The 16138-nt window shown below is 35.3% G+C and overlaps 1 protein-coding gene across 1 annotated transcript in view; it reads left to right on the plus strand.

Moving 5' to 3' along the window:
* Nucleotides 1-3211: 3211 nt before the first annotated feature.
* LOC128551288 (uncharacterized) overlaps nt 3212-16138 on the plus strand; it is a 52119-nt gene continuing 39192 nt past the window's right edge. Inside the window, exon 1 of the mRNA XM_053532075.1 lies at nt 3212-3374. The gene's annotated coding sequence lies outside the window, so the exon portion shown is untranslated. The remainder of the gene's footprint in view (nt 3375-16138) is intronic.

The following is a 16138-nucleotide window of genomic DNA, read 5'->3' on the forward strand; positions in this document are numbered from 1 at the left end:
AGTATTTGGATTTGAATAGTTATTACAGCCACAGTTAGAGAGACAGCAGAAGGTATTTTCGTTCAAATAGGCCCATTGGGTTTGCTTTTAAAATTTTCGAACATTAGACTATGTTTTAAAGTGTTTGAGAATACTCGCTCTAAAAATGTGGAACAAAAAACTATGATTAAAGAGAAAAAAACAGTGTTTGGCATGTGAACTAAAGTGAAGTGTTAATTAGAGGATACGAGAACAGATACGTTTTACCCATCTGAGACATTTGTTTCGTTTTGAAACTAAACAGTTGGTGTAATTTCCCGAGCCCATAGTCAGATCTGTAATTATCGTGGAAGACAACAGATTGTTATGCCGAAATTACGAAACGGCATCAAGAAAGATTACAAAAAGGTGCACGAAGGAGGCGCAGAATCTGAGGGAGAGTCGTCTAGTACAGTAGGCATCGCACCACCAAATGTATCTTCAAAGGCCGAGAAACGCATGTCTTCGTCGGGTTTGACAGAGGAAATTTCGACAGAAAGCGAAGATGACATAGAGGCGAATAAGGCAAAAATCGAGCAGTTAGGCCATGAATAAGCCAGGTTACTAAGACTTCGAGGGAAGGAAGAATTGCGTCAGAAACTGGAGGAGAAACGGGCGAAGGTCAATGCTCTGAAAGGTAAAACAGAATTTTCAAAATCAAATTCTAAACCAGTCAAATTAGACATTTTTACAGAAATAGCCACTTCTAAAATCACGATAGATAATCTAACAAAATCAAAGACCCTTAAAGCTAGAGCAGAAAAAGAATTCAAAAGTTTAGTTTTATTTAGTTCAATTGAATTTGATACAGATTCGGACAGCAGTAGTACTTCGGACAGTGATACTGAAGACGGTAGTATTGAAAATAAAGGTTATGTAGATAATTCTCAAAGTATTTCAAACAAATCTAAGAAGAAAAAACACAAGCACAAACACTAAAAGTATAGTAAAAAGTCAGGAATAGCAATGAAATCGTCTGACAAAGTCAAAAACAAACAAAAGTATTTGTTTGTAAACATGGAAGGATCCAAACGGAAGGGGAAGAAGCATTTTATAGCACTAATTCGATGGCAAAATACAATACATATCGTAGCCCTGACCAACCTGTAAACCGGATCAGTCTATTTTATAAGTTAAACAACACGGCTGGCTGTAAAATAATTTGATCACGTGATGCTACGCTTTACGATATATTCTATAAATAGACTGGTTTTTCCAACCCGTAAACCGAGTTTCCCAAAACTCGCTTGATTGATTGTGGCAGTCTAGTGTTTCCTTACATTTTCTTAACAGTCACACAGCAACGGGGAAAGCACATATGTTTTTATGATTATTTACTTGGACATATCGGTAAGATACTATGTTTAAATCTATTTGTACAAACTTTTTCGCCATAGCTGCATTTAACAGTGATTCACATGTCATGGTGCAGGAGAGTAGTTTCCCTAAGGCTGAGTTGTGTATTTAACTGTCACGCATTCCTCAATAATGATTAGTATTTACAAGTAACTTTCTGCCTTCATGAAGCATTCATAGTTATGGAAGCGTCCTGGTGCCAGCAGAGAGATTTAAATTTGTCTTACGCACGACTGTAAATAGTTCTGCCCAAGAAAACATCCTCCAGCAAGACTTAAATAGGTTACAGATATGGGAAAGTAAGTGGGACATGGAGTTCAACCCCTCAAAATGCACTGATATGAACAAACAAGGTAAAAAAAAAACTTTCAAATCAAAGTACACACTCCATGGCCAAGTGTTGGAAACAGTTCCTGATGCAAAGTACCTTGGGTCACTATATCCTCAGATCTTAATTGGAATAAACACATCAATTTAGTCACGTCCAAAGCTACCCGAACACTTAACTTCATCAAGCGAAATATCCCATGCAAGAACCAAAAGTTCGAGAAGTAGCTTATAAAGCCCTAGTCAGGCCACAGCTAGAATATGCTAGCTGTGCTTGGAACCCTTACACCCAACAAAACATCCACCAGATCGAAATGATTCAGCGGAGGACAACGCGATGGGTTAATCATGACTACTCCCCTTACAGCAGTGTCACAAACATGCTATGTCAGCTGAGATGGCGTACCCTTAAAGATAGGAGATCTGATTCACGCCTCCTTATGTTCTACAAGATTGTGAATGGTTTGGTTGCTGTGCCACTCCCTCCCTATGTCAGCCCCCCATCCCGTCTAACAAGACATATACATCCCCACTCCTATACTCAGATCCTCACTCCCTGTAATTACTATAAGTACTCTTTCTTTCCAGTCACCATAGTGCTTTGGAATTCCCTTCCAGTACAACTTGTGCAAGCCCCCACCCTGAACCAGTTTAAGCAGGGTGTGACCAAACATGTACACAATGCTTAACATGATAGACCTGTTTTTAAACTCCTTTTATCTGTAAATCCTTCTTGTTTTTAACACTATCAACTGTATTCATGCTTGCAATACACATCGTTTATTACTTTTATCCTCCTATCCAATCTACTTTCAACTTCTTGTACAGGCGCGCAGCTGCACATAATACTCGCAAAGAGGAGTGCTGCAGTATAAATAGATAGATAGACTTACTATCTCCTACGTAGTACTTAGTATCTCCTACGTAGGACTTAGTATCTCCTAGTAGGACTTACTATCTCCTACGTACGTAGGACATAGTATCTCCTACGTAGGACTTACTATCTCCTAAGTAGGACTTACTATCTCCTACGTAGGACATAGTATCTTCTACGTAGGACTTAGTATCTCCTACGTAGTACTTAGTATCTCCTATGTAGGAGATAGTAATTCGTACGTAAGACAAATATAAATCTCTCTGCTGGCACCAGGACGCTTCCATACATAGTTGAATAATGTTTGAGCGCAGCGGAAGATCTATTTATAAACTGGTAGTAAATTTATTAACGCATTAGAAAACCATTTCTATTTCAAACCAGACAGGTACATGAAAAGTTAAACTTCATGTTAACGTTTACAATAATTAAAAGACACATTACATGGTACTTAAAACTCATTGCACTTTTTCACTGAGTTTAACAGTAACGTTATAAAGTGATGATATGAAAAATCGGAATTTAAAATTGAAAGTAGGGAATTACATCTACGGTGGAAATAACCTATTTCAGTGACCTTCAAATATAATTATTTGCACATTGTTAAAGTTAAAAGATATCATAAAATAGCAATTCATCGTATATGACACTAGTGCTTGCTGAAAATACATCAAACGAAGCATTTCTTTTATCGAAACTTTGTAGATATGGACTTAGACTAACAAAGGATTGTTGTTTTTCAGTGCGTCGAAACCAAAAGTGGAAATATCAGGAGATGAGATGTCTGTCTGAACTATCAGTAAGTGTATCTGGTATTTATTAATATTTGTCATAAGACTAATGAAACCCTTTTTTTTTAAGTTTAGTTGCTTTTGTTTCGGGTGTCATCGGGCTCAGTCTACAAACCAAAAACTAACCGTCATGTGAGGAAGCCATCATGTTGTTCAGTAGACTACTGCAACATATATCTATATAGTCACTCCAGAGTAAGGGGCCTCCGTGACCGAATGGTTAAGGTCGCTGACTTCAAATCACTTGCCCCTCATCAATGTGTGGTTCTACACAGGTGCCCGCTCGTGATGAAATAATGCACGGAGTGGCACCTTCCTTTATCTTTAAAGCTGGAAATTCGCCATATGACCTATCATGTGTCGGTGCGACGTTAAAAAAAAAAAAAAAAAAAAAAAAAAAAAACTTACCACATATAGATCTAGAGCTACTTAGGATTTGTACGAGCTACGACCTTATGTAACAAAGACCATCGGAGAGCATCATAGTAGCTCCCAAAAATAGCAATTTAAATTAATTTAACCTTTTTTTAAATCATGAAGATATCCACAGTGCCTGCCTTTTGATCTTCTAGAATATAAAAAAATCAAGTATCTTAAAGTTTTTAATTTTGACAAAGTCGTTGTTCACTGTTGACCTTTGTTTGTAGAACTTTTAAGAAGTAATTTTAAGTTTTATAAGAAATTTTAAAATAATATGAAGTTTTGAATTATAAATTGAAATGACTCTCTAGTTGAAATATATAGTAGTTTCATTATATATTATACAACTGTTCAGGGGATAATTTTGACAAATTCGTGTTTACTGATAAAATTTGATTATTTTAGAACCAATTTGTTTATTTTAGAACCTTTGAGAAGTAATTTTAAGTTTAAGGATTTTTTTATAAAATAATATGAATTTTAAATGTTTGGTTGGAAGTTGAAATGACTCTCTAGTTGTAATATACAGTAGTTTGATTTTATATTTTACGGCCACCAGGATATCTCTGCAAAACCAGGATTTCGGCAAACTTCGCGACCGTTTCGAAGTGACGTAGGGGCTTCTATTTTAGTTTGGATGGTAGTCTAGGGACCAGGAGCAATAAATGACTTAGTTTTGTAATATTTGTATAATTGATGTACAAAAAGTCAATTAGATATTTTTGTCCGATCGGATTTTTCTAAAATCCAATTGGATATATGGTGTCCGGTCGGATTTTTAGAAAATCCAGTCGGACATTTTCTCCACATTTCGGCGTGCTGACGGAAAACCTAAAAATGGTATTAAATAAATAAATGGTATATTTCACTCAGTTTTATGTTGTACAGTAGTTTTGTCTAGGTAAGAAACAATCCGATTGGACATTTTCAGGAAAAAAATAAGATATTTTGTTTGCGGTTATTAATATTATAAAATAAATACCCTTCTACATAAAGCGTTTAACAAAAATCCGATCGGACACCATATATTCAGTTTGATTTTGGAAAAATCCGATAGCACAATTTTTTTAAATTGATTAATATGTATATAAATAATTTTGAAATTTTACAAAACTCAGTCATTAATTGCTCCGTGGTCCCTAAACTACTATTCAAACCAAAACTGAAGATCCTTGGTCACTTAAAACGGTAGTTAAGCTCCAAAATCCTGGTTTTGCTAAGATATCCTTGTGGCTTTTTTTTGTGCCCCCCATGAGTGGTGTGTGTGTGTGTGTGTGTGGTAGGGGCATATAGATTTGATCTTGTCCGTGCGTGCGTCCGTCCAACCGTCCGAAGTTCGTGACGCGCCAAGCTCAAAAAGTATTTGATATAAATAGATGAAACCTTGCATGAGTCTTTATTATATGAACTTGCGCACCTCCTATTTTTCGTCAGGCTCCGCCCCTTTTTTTAGCTCACCTGAGCACGAAGTGCTCAAAGGTGAGCTTTAGTGATCGTCATGTGTCCGTCGTTTGTCGTCGTCCGTCAGTCGTCCGTCGTCCGTCCGTCATCCGTCCGTCGTCGTCAACAATTTGACTGTATTCTAGAGGTCACAATTTTGGCCCAATCTTAATGAAACTTGGTCAGAATGTCACTCTCATTAAAATCTTGGATGAGTTTAATATTGTTTTATCTCGGGTCAAAAACTAGGTCACCAGGTCAAATCAAAGGAAAAGCTTGTTAACACTCTAGAGGTCACAATTTTGGCCCTATCTTATTGAAACTTAATCAGAATGTAACCCTCAATAAAATCTTGGAAAAATTTGATATTGGGTTATCTGGGTTCAAAAACTAGGTCACCAGGTCAAATCAAAGGAAAAGCTTGTTAACACTCTAGAGGTCACAATTTTGGCCAATCTTAATGAAACTTGGTCAGAATGTTACCCTCAATAAAATCTTGGATAAGTTTGAGATTGGGTCATCTCGGGTTAAAAACTAGGTCACCAGGTCAAATCAAAGGAAATGCTTACTAACACTCTAGAGGTCATAATTTTGGCCCAATCTTAATGAATCATGGGCAGAATGTTACCCTCAATAAAATCTTGGAAGAATTTGATATTGGGTCATCAGGGGTCAAAAACTAGGTCACCAGGTCAAATCAAAGGAAATGCTTGTTAACACTGAAGAGGCCACATTTATGACTGTATCTTGATGAAACATGGTCAGGATTTTAATCTTGATGATCTCAAGGTTCATTATTATTTGGGTCATGTAGGATAAAAAACCTAGGTCACCGGGTCAAATCAAAGGAAAAGCTAGTTAACACTGTAGAGACCACATTTATGACCATATCTCAATGAAACTTGGTCAGAATGTTAATATTGATGACCTATAGATCACTTTCAATCTGGGTTAGTTGGGATGAAAAACTAGGTGACTGGGTCTAATCAAAGGAAAAGCTTGTTAACACTATAGAGGCGAAATTTATGACTGTATCTTCATGAAACTTAGTCAGAATGTTAATCTTGATAATCATTAGGTCAATTTTGAATCTGGGTCATGTGGTATCAAAAACTAGGTCACCGGGTCAAATCAAAGGAAAAGCTTGTTAACAATATAGAGGCCACATTTATAACTGTATCGTCATGAAACTTAGTCAGAATGTTAATCTTGATGATCTTTAGGTCAAGTTTGAATCTTGGTTATGTGGGATCAAAGACTAGTTCACCGGGTCAAATCAAAGGAAAAGCTAGTTAACACTTCAGATGCCACATTTATGACCATATCTTAATGAAACTTGGTCAGAATGTTAATCTTGATGATTTTAGGTCAATAGGTCAGGTGAGCGATACAGGGCTTTCATGGCCCTCTTGTGAGAGGTTTGACCCCTGAAATAGTAAAAAAATGCACATTTACACCTTGTGACACGCCTAGCTCAACAAGTATTTGATATAGATTCATGAAACCTTGCATGAGTCTTAATCATGATATGATCTTGCGCACCTTCTATTTTTCACTTTGGCCTGCCATGTTTTGAGTTATGGCCCCTGAAATAGGCAAAAATGCCCATTTTCAACTTTTGACGCGCCTAGCTCAAAAAGTATTTCAAATAAATTGATTAAACCTTGTATGAGTCTTTATCATGATATGAACTTGTGCACCTTTTATTTTTTGTCTGGCTCTGTCCCCTATTTACAGAGTTATGGCCCCTGAAATAGTCAAAAATGCACATTTTCACTTTGTGACGTGCCTAGCTCAAAAAGTACATGTATTTCATATAAATTGATTAAACCTTGTATGAGTCTTTGTCATGATATGAACCTGCGCACCTCCTATTTTTTGTTTGGCTCCGTCCCCCCTTTTTTAGAGTTATGGCCCCTAAAATAGTCAAAAATGTACATTTTCACCTTTTGACGCACCTAACTCAAATACTATAGGTGTACATTTATTAGCGCGGCAAAAATTTAACGCAAACGCAATTTTTGGTGAAATATCTAATTAATGCGTGGACGTGACTTAGCGCTCTCGCGAGACCGCTAATTTCTAATTTTAAGTGAAGGCAAAAAACAAAACTAAAAAGGTATATATATATATATATATATATATATATATAATATATTATATATATATATATTTCTGCACTTAAAAAAAATACGTCGATTATTATGAAATGAATACCTTCCTAGGAGATAAAAACAGGTGTTATTACGCCATTACAAGGTCAAAATTTCTTATAAGTTACTTGAAGGCTATCTCTCCATCATGATAATTATGATGATCAAAATTAACGACGTTTGAGACAATGTGGCGCGGCGTAAGTGAAATTCTATAGTTTAACTACAGTAAGTATTCGGAGGTTATTTTTTGACAAGTCGTAAAAAACGGTTACGGCGTTGATTTATAACAATAACTCTAAGGCTAATATTTCTTCTAAATAATCAAATAGTTAAAAGCGATAGTATTGTATACAGGGTTGTCAAATTATCTCTGTTTTATTGTTTTATGTTTTTGTTCATAATTACTAAATGTATACAGTTCAACAACTTATGAATGACAAATACGTCGGTTTAACGGCACAATGAAAACCAAACTATTTATATAAAGTTTGCCATGATCAAAGGAAATCGCATGGCTTGAGTCGATACTGACATATATAATCCACTAAATAGACGTTTTGTTGTTTTGCCAATATCTTAAATCTTACCGAAATAATGTCTTTAATTTTGCAGAGTAAGAGAATGTATATCATTGTTTGTCATACTTCAATTAATTTGAATGAATTTAAACCATATTGCTAACTTTTTTTTCATTATTGACTAAATTACAGATATTATCTTACGAAATTTCAATATAAAACATATAGAATTGCAGAAATGAGCTGTTATCTGTAACATAGAATGATATTATTTGACACGAAACTTGTCTAGTATGTCCTAGTATGTCCAAACTAAGCTATTTGTCATCAAAACTGAGTTGTTGTCACATAAAAGATATCAGTGTTGCACTTAATCGAACCGGTATTAAATTTGTGTCAGCTGCGTAAGTTTGGTCAGTACCTGACAATAATTTTCACAACTGCACATTTTAATACCACCAACCATTAACCGTCAATGTTCGAGTCTTAATCTTGACTGAAGATTTCAGAGATGTGTAAATATTTCAAGGTAATTTAACCCCTGAAAATGAAGAAAAAGTGTAAATAAATTATGTGTCGATGTTTTGTCGATGTTTGTGTCGATGTTTACGGTCGAGCTTTTGTCGCGTCGGCGCATTGTCGTGTCGGCGTTTTGTCGTGCCGATGTTTTGTCTGTTGATGTTTTGTCGCACTCCCAGTATAATATTGCCTACTTATCTGTATTGTCTTCTTGTATTTAATTGTAATAATCTGCGTGTTTTATATTCTGTATACTAGTTACAATTGCTGAATTAAAACGAGATTGTCACACATTTTAATCATTGAATCCCCTTTGTCCTACATGCATTGTGTCTTAATACAAACGTTCACACCTTTCCGTAAACGAGCGACTGCAACAACGGACATGCCCGAAGGTGATATGGAAATCGATAACAGCTTGATCAAATGAGAAAAAAAAACACAAACTACAAGCTTAAATATTTTATTTTGCATGATCATGTATTTAAAATAATAATATGAACAATAAACAGGAATATCATACGAACCTTAAAATATTAGCAAGCAGTGTAACTAGTGCAAACTCTCAAGAGTATTTATTTGCAAAAGTTCGAAGAAAACATCATCAAATGAAAATGTACATGAAAATGCTTGGACAAATTGATGCGCGGACATGAATTAGCGCACGTGCGATAGCGCTAAAAGCGCTGTTATTAGTACACAGCTAAAAAAAGTAAGCCTACAGTAGTATTTAATATAAATGGTTTAAAACTTGCATAAGTCTTTATCATGATATAAACTTGCCCACCTTTTATTTTTTGGCTGGCTCCACCCCTATTTAAAAATTATGGCCCCTGAAGTAGTAAAATTTGCACATTTTCACCTTTAGAATTATGTGCCTAGCTTAAAAAGTATTTAATGTAAATTCATGAAACCTTGCTTGCATCTTTATCATGATGTTACCTTTTACACTTGGCATTCTTGTTGAGAATCTTTGCACTTATTACAGAGTTATAGCCCTTGAAATAGCCAATTAAAAATATATGGCCTAGAATAATGAATCCTTTTCATAAAGTATTTGTTGAGGCTATACCCCTTTAACACTGCAAACATTTGAATTATTGCCCCTTATTTGTGACAAATGTATCTATGGGTTGGCGGTTAGGGGGGGGGGGGGGGGGGGCGCACACCCTGTCTCCTACAGACCAGACACATTCTAGTTATCAAATAACTTTAATGACTCTTGAAAATTGGAAATTATACATTAGCTTACAGTGTAAAATGAACATGATCATTCTTTCTTTCTGCAACTTGCTTTAAGGATTTTAGATGAAATGCAATCTTAGGAATAGTCATAAATCTTAGGTGGGTTGTAAAGCTATATGATATGGTGATTAATTGGCTAAATATCATAATATTATATAATATTGTAAGTCTGTAAATTTTTAATATTGATGTTTAATAGTCCCTTATAATTCCAATGAAGGAGTGGCTTTGTGTTATGTAAATGGTTTTATTTGTATTGTTTTGTACCCAAAGATGACACTTTAAAAAGTATGAGTTGAACAAGTAAGTTTTTTGCAGAAAACTTGAAGTAAGTTTTTGCAGAAAGCTTGAAGTAAGTTTTGGCAGAAAGCTTGAAGTAAGCTTTGGCAGAAAGCTTGAAGTAAGTTTTGGCAGAAAGCTTGAAGTAAGCTTTGGCAAAAACTTAAAGTAAGCTTTGGCAGATAGCTTGAAGTAAGCTTTGGCAGAAAGCTTGAAGTAAGTTCTGGCAGAAAGCTTGAAGTAGCTTTGGCAGAAAGCTTGAAGTAAGTTCTGACAGAAAGCTTCTTGTGCTGAGAAACATCCAGTAGTAAATATCGGCTTGCCTAGATCAATGTTTGTAGCAGAGGTAAATCAAAGCCTCTCTTACGATCAAAACGAAACCTCAGTAAGTTACAAGAAGTATCTTTAGAAGACAGATTTATGAACCGTCAACAAATCTCATGCTTGATTACCTCACCAACCGAAAGCAACAAGTTAGACTGGGTGATTTCTGTAGCGATTGGCAAGCTGTTAATAAAGGTGTTGCTCATGGGTCAATTCTAGGTCTCCTGATCTTCAATATTGTCATCAGCGATAAATTTTATTTCATCAAAAAGTCTTCTGTTTACAATTATGCAGATGACACGCTTTCTTGTAACCATAAAGATATAAATGTGCTTAAAAGGAATGTAGGACAAAAACCCACCCGGACAAAAACCCACCCAGTGTTTTTAACATAGGCGGATAAAAACCGACCCTAATTATTTTCCAGATGGACAAAAACCCACCCTATATAATTTGTAGGCGGACGAAAACCCACCTGTGACAAAATATTCAAGGAAGACGAAAACCCACCTGTGACAATAAATTGACTATTTTTGTTAGGATATTAATCGCATTTTTTTCTTTTAAATAAATTAATCAAATATACAGCAAAGTTAAAAATTATTTTATCAAATTCCTCATTCCTCTAATTATTTGAAATATCATCTTATGAAGTTCAAACTGATGTTTATTTGAAGTGTCACCCTTCCATAATTGCTGCATCCCAGGAAATTTGCTATGTACTTTGTAAATGTGCTACTTCAAAAATTTATGTGCTACTTGTGTTTCGTACAAGTCATATTATTAATTCTCCGTGTGACTGGTATACCTGCATTCTTCAGTTACATTTACTTTTAAATCAGGTTCAACTCTTATATGTCGTTTCGATAAGGGTTAACATTGAATACAATATTAATTCCTTAATTTAAGTTTGAATCTAATTATTATATCATTTTAAATCTATTTCTGATCATGTTCAACTATTTCATTTTGATAAGAGTTAACATTGATAAAATAGTTAATCACTCAAATTAATTGCTCATTTTTTTCCGAGTAGATATTGAATGAATATCTAGCTATTTGTCTTGTAATTACATTCATTTATTTATTATTTGTTAATATATAAATATTATAATGTTTTTAGCAGTTTGCATTCAATACCATTGAAAATATTTAAAAATATCTTTAATTGGATAATTTCATCCAATTTTATCATCATCAGCCTTTATTCTTTGTCATGTTATGCAATTAGAAAAATAAAAACTGTTGAATAAAATGTTTCTATTCACTGGCTTTTATTTAGAATGAATGTTATCTATTTCTAGTACTGAAAACTGTTTCATATGTGAACAAAATGTAAGTAATATTATATATTATATAATATTACTTCTACAATATATATAGTATTCTTAATCATTTTGTTCAATTTTGAAACAGTTTATAGATCTAAGAGAGTATAAACTATAGCAAAGGAAAATGTCCACAAAAATGATCAAGAAAACAATTATAAACTCTACCCTTCTGGTAATCATATAGGAATAATAATACAGCAAAAACAGCTGGCACAATACTCACTACTTTATTCCAAAAATTGACACAATATATCAGGTGGGGTTTTGTCCGCCTACAAAATATATAGGGTGGGTTTTTGTCCGCCTGGAAAATATTTACAGTGGGTTTTTGTCCGCCTATGTAAAAATCACTGGGTGGGTTTTTGTCCGGTGGGTTTTTGTCCGTCTCCCGCTTAAAAGACAGTATTAATATGATAAACTGGTTCGAGAACATTTTTTTTGCAGGCAAATCCAGACAAGTTCCAGGCAATATTCATTGGAAGTAACACATCTGATAATATCAAAAGCTTTGAAATATCAGACACAAATATACCTTGTTAATCCCAAGTAAAACTGCTTGGAATTAAAATTGATTCACTAATGAAGCGACTAACCCATACATCGTGGAGTGAGAATTTATAAGATCAAACGTTTACCTATACTGACCTTTAAGTCGCATATTTAATGTTGTGAAAATGTGTTTTTCATTGAATTCTGTCCAAAATCGTAGTTTTCCTAATAAATGCAAAATAAAACCATTCGTCTACCATTTCTGATAAGGGTTTTCCGGTTTACAATAAAACGGAATCCCCGGCCTTCGGCGAACACCTTGCAGACATCAGGTGACAATAGAGCGTGCAAGTAAAGGTATCGCATAATGTAATGACGTTTTGCAAATGTAATTAAAATAGATAAAACAATAATATAAAATGAAATCAGCTCACTATTGTCCTTAGCAAGCGCGGATCCAGCCAATTTTCTCAGAGTGGGTACGACCGAAGTCTTACTATGACAAACATGCGTCTTTATACACTAAATAATCTGATGTGACTCGTGCGGATACTAGCCGTTTACAAATACAGGGTTGCCAATAAGCTTTTGTTGAACAGGCTGAAAATGAAAAGTAATCGAACAGCTAGAGGGTCCGGGGGTGCCCCCACCCCCTCCCTGGAAAACTTTGCAATTCAGCCTTTCATTTCCTGCATTCTGAGGCATTTAAGGAACGTTTAAGAACACATTTTCTTTTCACTGCAATTTTATAAACAATATACCCCTTATTTTCACGTTTTTATGAACTCACCAGTTAAATTTTGGAAAATAATAAGATTAAGTTTTCTTATAGGTAAAATTTCTTGTTTCTTTGAGATAATTAACATAAATATGAATTACGTTAAGGTCGTATTTATCAGCAGCCATATACACTTTGAATACGGTCCTATTGTTGCATTTTCGAAAAAACAGTTTTCTCCATTTTTTCTTTTCTTTTCTTTTTGAATTTTCCAGGGGAAGGGGTGTTAGTATTGACCTGGAAGGGGTGAGGGTATCGAATCTTTTCCGCCCATATCTGCCGAGCCTGATAACATTGATATCAAAAGACAGTTGTATGTTATTCTATTTATCATGAAACTCATACAATCTACCTGAAACAACATATGTCCTCATCTCTTATTTCGTAAAGGTTTACTTATGAAACAGAAATTAATAAATTCATGTTTTATGGATTTGAACATTCATCCGCCTCTGAAACACTTTAACGAAACAATACGACAGCCATACAGAACTTCGACTATGTTTATTGACTTTCTGATATTCCTATAAAAATATGGTATCAAAGAAATAAACTCTTATCTGCGTAAAAATTATCCTCTTGAATAAATCAAATCATGCTTTATTTCCACATTATTAAACATTTGACTCAGACAGCTACATGTCCAAAGCCCTGATAACACAAACATATTTTGCTACTCATTAACAAAAACGGAAGCCTTAAGTTAGGCATAATTCAAGAATAAGTAAATTGTCAAGTGTATTGTAAACCTTTCCAAGAATTGATCTTATGTACGGAGTTCCGTTTGGACAATCGTGACTTTTTATTCAATACTAAACCGCGATGCACGATGGTACGATGATGAAACAACGATTGTACGATGGTGAAAACGCGATGGCACGATGATGAAGTTGCGATGGTGCGATGGTACTATTGTGAAATGTCGATGTAATATCGCGTTTTCATCATCGTACCATCGCGTTTTCACTATCGTATTATCGTACCATCGCGTTTTCCTCATCGTACCATCGCGTTTTCACCGTCGTACCATCGCGTTATCACCATCGTACGATCGCATTTTCACCATCGTACCATCGCCTTCGGGTGGTCATGCGCAGTGGTACAGTATAAGTGTCAGTAAAATACAGGCTTGATTCAATCTCGTTTTCACATTGCACTATGCTCCTTCTACATCCAGTTTGAATAATACCATGTGACTACTACACTCAGATTTTTATTTACTTTCATGCATACATAAAACACAAAGGACGTGGCCTTGAAGATTTTACAGTTTATATGAACTGAGTACTATACATTTTGTGAAACATTTTGCAAAACACCTGAATCTAAATGGAAAATTTCGTCTCACAAAATACATTGAGACACATTTATCTATTGTTGTCAAAAATACAAGTGTACGGGACTACGCGTTTCTAACCGGAAGGCGATGGTACGAAGGTAAAACGCGATAGTACGATGGTGAAAACGCGATGGCACGATGGTGAAACCACGATGGTACGATGATGATAACGCGATGGCACGAAGGTGAAAACACGATGGTACGATGGTGAAAACGCGATGGTACGATGGTGAAACCACGATGGTACGATGATGATAACGCGATGGCACGATGGTGAAAACACGACGGTACGATGATGAAAACGCGATGTCACGATGGTGCGATGGTGAAAATGCGATGGTACGATGATGAAAACGCGATATTACCTCGACATTTCACCATCGTACTATCGCACCATTGCGATTTCATCATCGTGCCATCGCGTTTTCACCATCGTACCATCGTTGTTTCATCATCGTGCCATCGCGTTTTCGCCATCATACCATCGTGCATCGCGGTTTGGTATTAAATAAAAAGTCACGATTGTCCAAACGGAACACCGTACTTATGGCATATAAACATTGTGATGTCATGATGAACGCTCGCAGTGACGTCATTAAGTAATATTGTCTGTGTGATAAATGTGGAGACAAGCATATTTAAAGAAATGAGATGAGATTACAGAATTTGTTTTTTTTTAAAAGTCATGCAACATCAAAACTGGATCTGTAATAAAATTCGATGTGGAAGGAAGCTTATATAAAAATGTGTCTATCAATATGGGAGGTACTTAATTTTTATAGCAGTTCAATGACCTGATATCAAAATAAAATATCAAGCAAGTGATATCAGGAACTTTGCAGTTTGCATGATTAATTACTTTATAATTTAACTTGTATCGCATGTGCAAGTACCTGCACGGACAAATCGTTTACCTGCCAATTTCGGTGTTGATTGTTCGAGTACTGCATCTGACATTTATTAACTTTCAAATTTCATCTACAACGCCGTGAAACCATCTATTAATTTCCAGCGTATATCTTCACTTTAAACGAGAGTGCTACTTATTGTTTTTGTTTGTATTTTGATCAAAAACGACACAATACTGTGCGATACCTATACAGTCCATAAAATAAACAAACGTGTTTGTAAACATGGACGGATCCAAACGGAAGGGGAAGAAGCATTTTACAGACATATTTCGATGGCAAAATACAATATATTTCGTAGCCCTGACCAACCTATAAACCGGGCCAGTCTAATTTAAAAGTGCAACAACACGGTTGACCCATTTAAACGAGCTGTGTAGGACCACATTCGTAACAGATCTCATTTGTAACAGATTTCGTACGTATGCGATCGCATTCGTAACAGGTGAAATGTGTTACGAATGTGTTTGTCCAACATGGGGGTTGACATGAGAAGCACGTATCATGTTGAGTTATATACTGCAAATGTTCAATGAGTTGGTTGTCATCGCAACATCACTAAATGACTGCCATAAGCACCAACACAAGTTAGCGTCGTCGTCGTCGATGTCAGTGACGTCATAAAAGTATATGAGCCGCATCATGAGAAAATGGACCTTCAGGAATATTCGAGGCATTGCAACCAGTGTGCCCAGATAACTCGCGTTGGTCAGATTTTCAAATACTTTGGTAAAAATAACCACTATATATTGACAATCTGTAGTGATCATATTACACCTATTACTCCAAACGTCTCAAATTGTGGCACCTTGAAGAATGGTTTTAATGAATATTATGTTTGTTTGTTGGATTCAGAGCGCCTGTTTTCAACAGTATTTAGGTAATACAGTTTAGGGCAGCTAATCTTACCATTGATCCTAGAACGGACCAGTCCAAGATTATTATTATTATTATTATTATGATGATGATGATAATGATGATAAAAATGTCAATAATATTAAAATTAGTACAACAGTATCTTTATGT

The sequence above is a fragment of the Mercenaria mercenaria genome, chromosome 19 (genome assembly GCF_021730395.1).
Source record: "Mercenaria mercenaria strain notata chromosome 19, MADL_Memer_1, whole genome shotgun sequence".
NCBI classification, from domain to species: domain Eukaryota; kingdom Metazoa; phylum Mollusca; class Bivalvia; order Venerida; family Veneridae; genus Mercenaria; species Mercenaria mercenaria.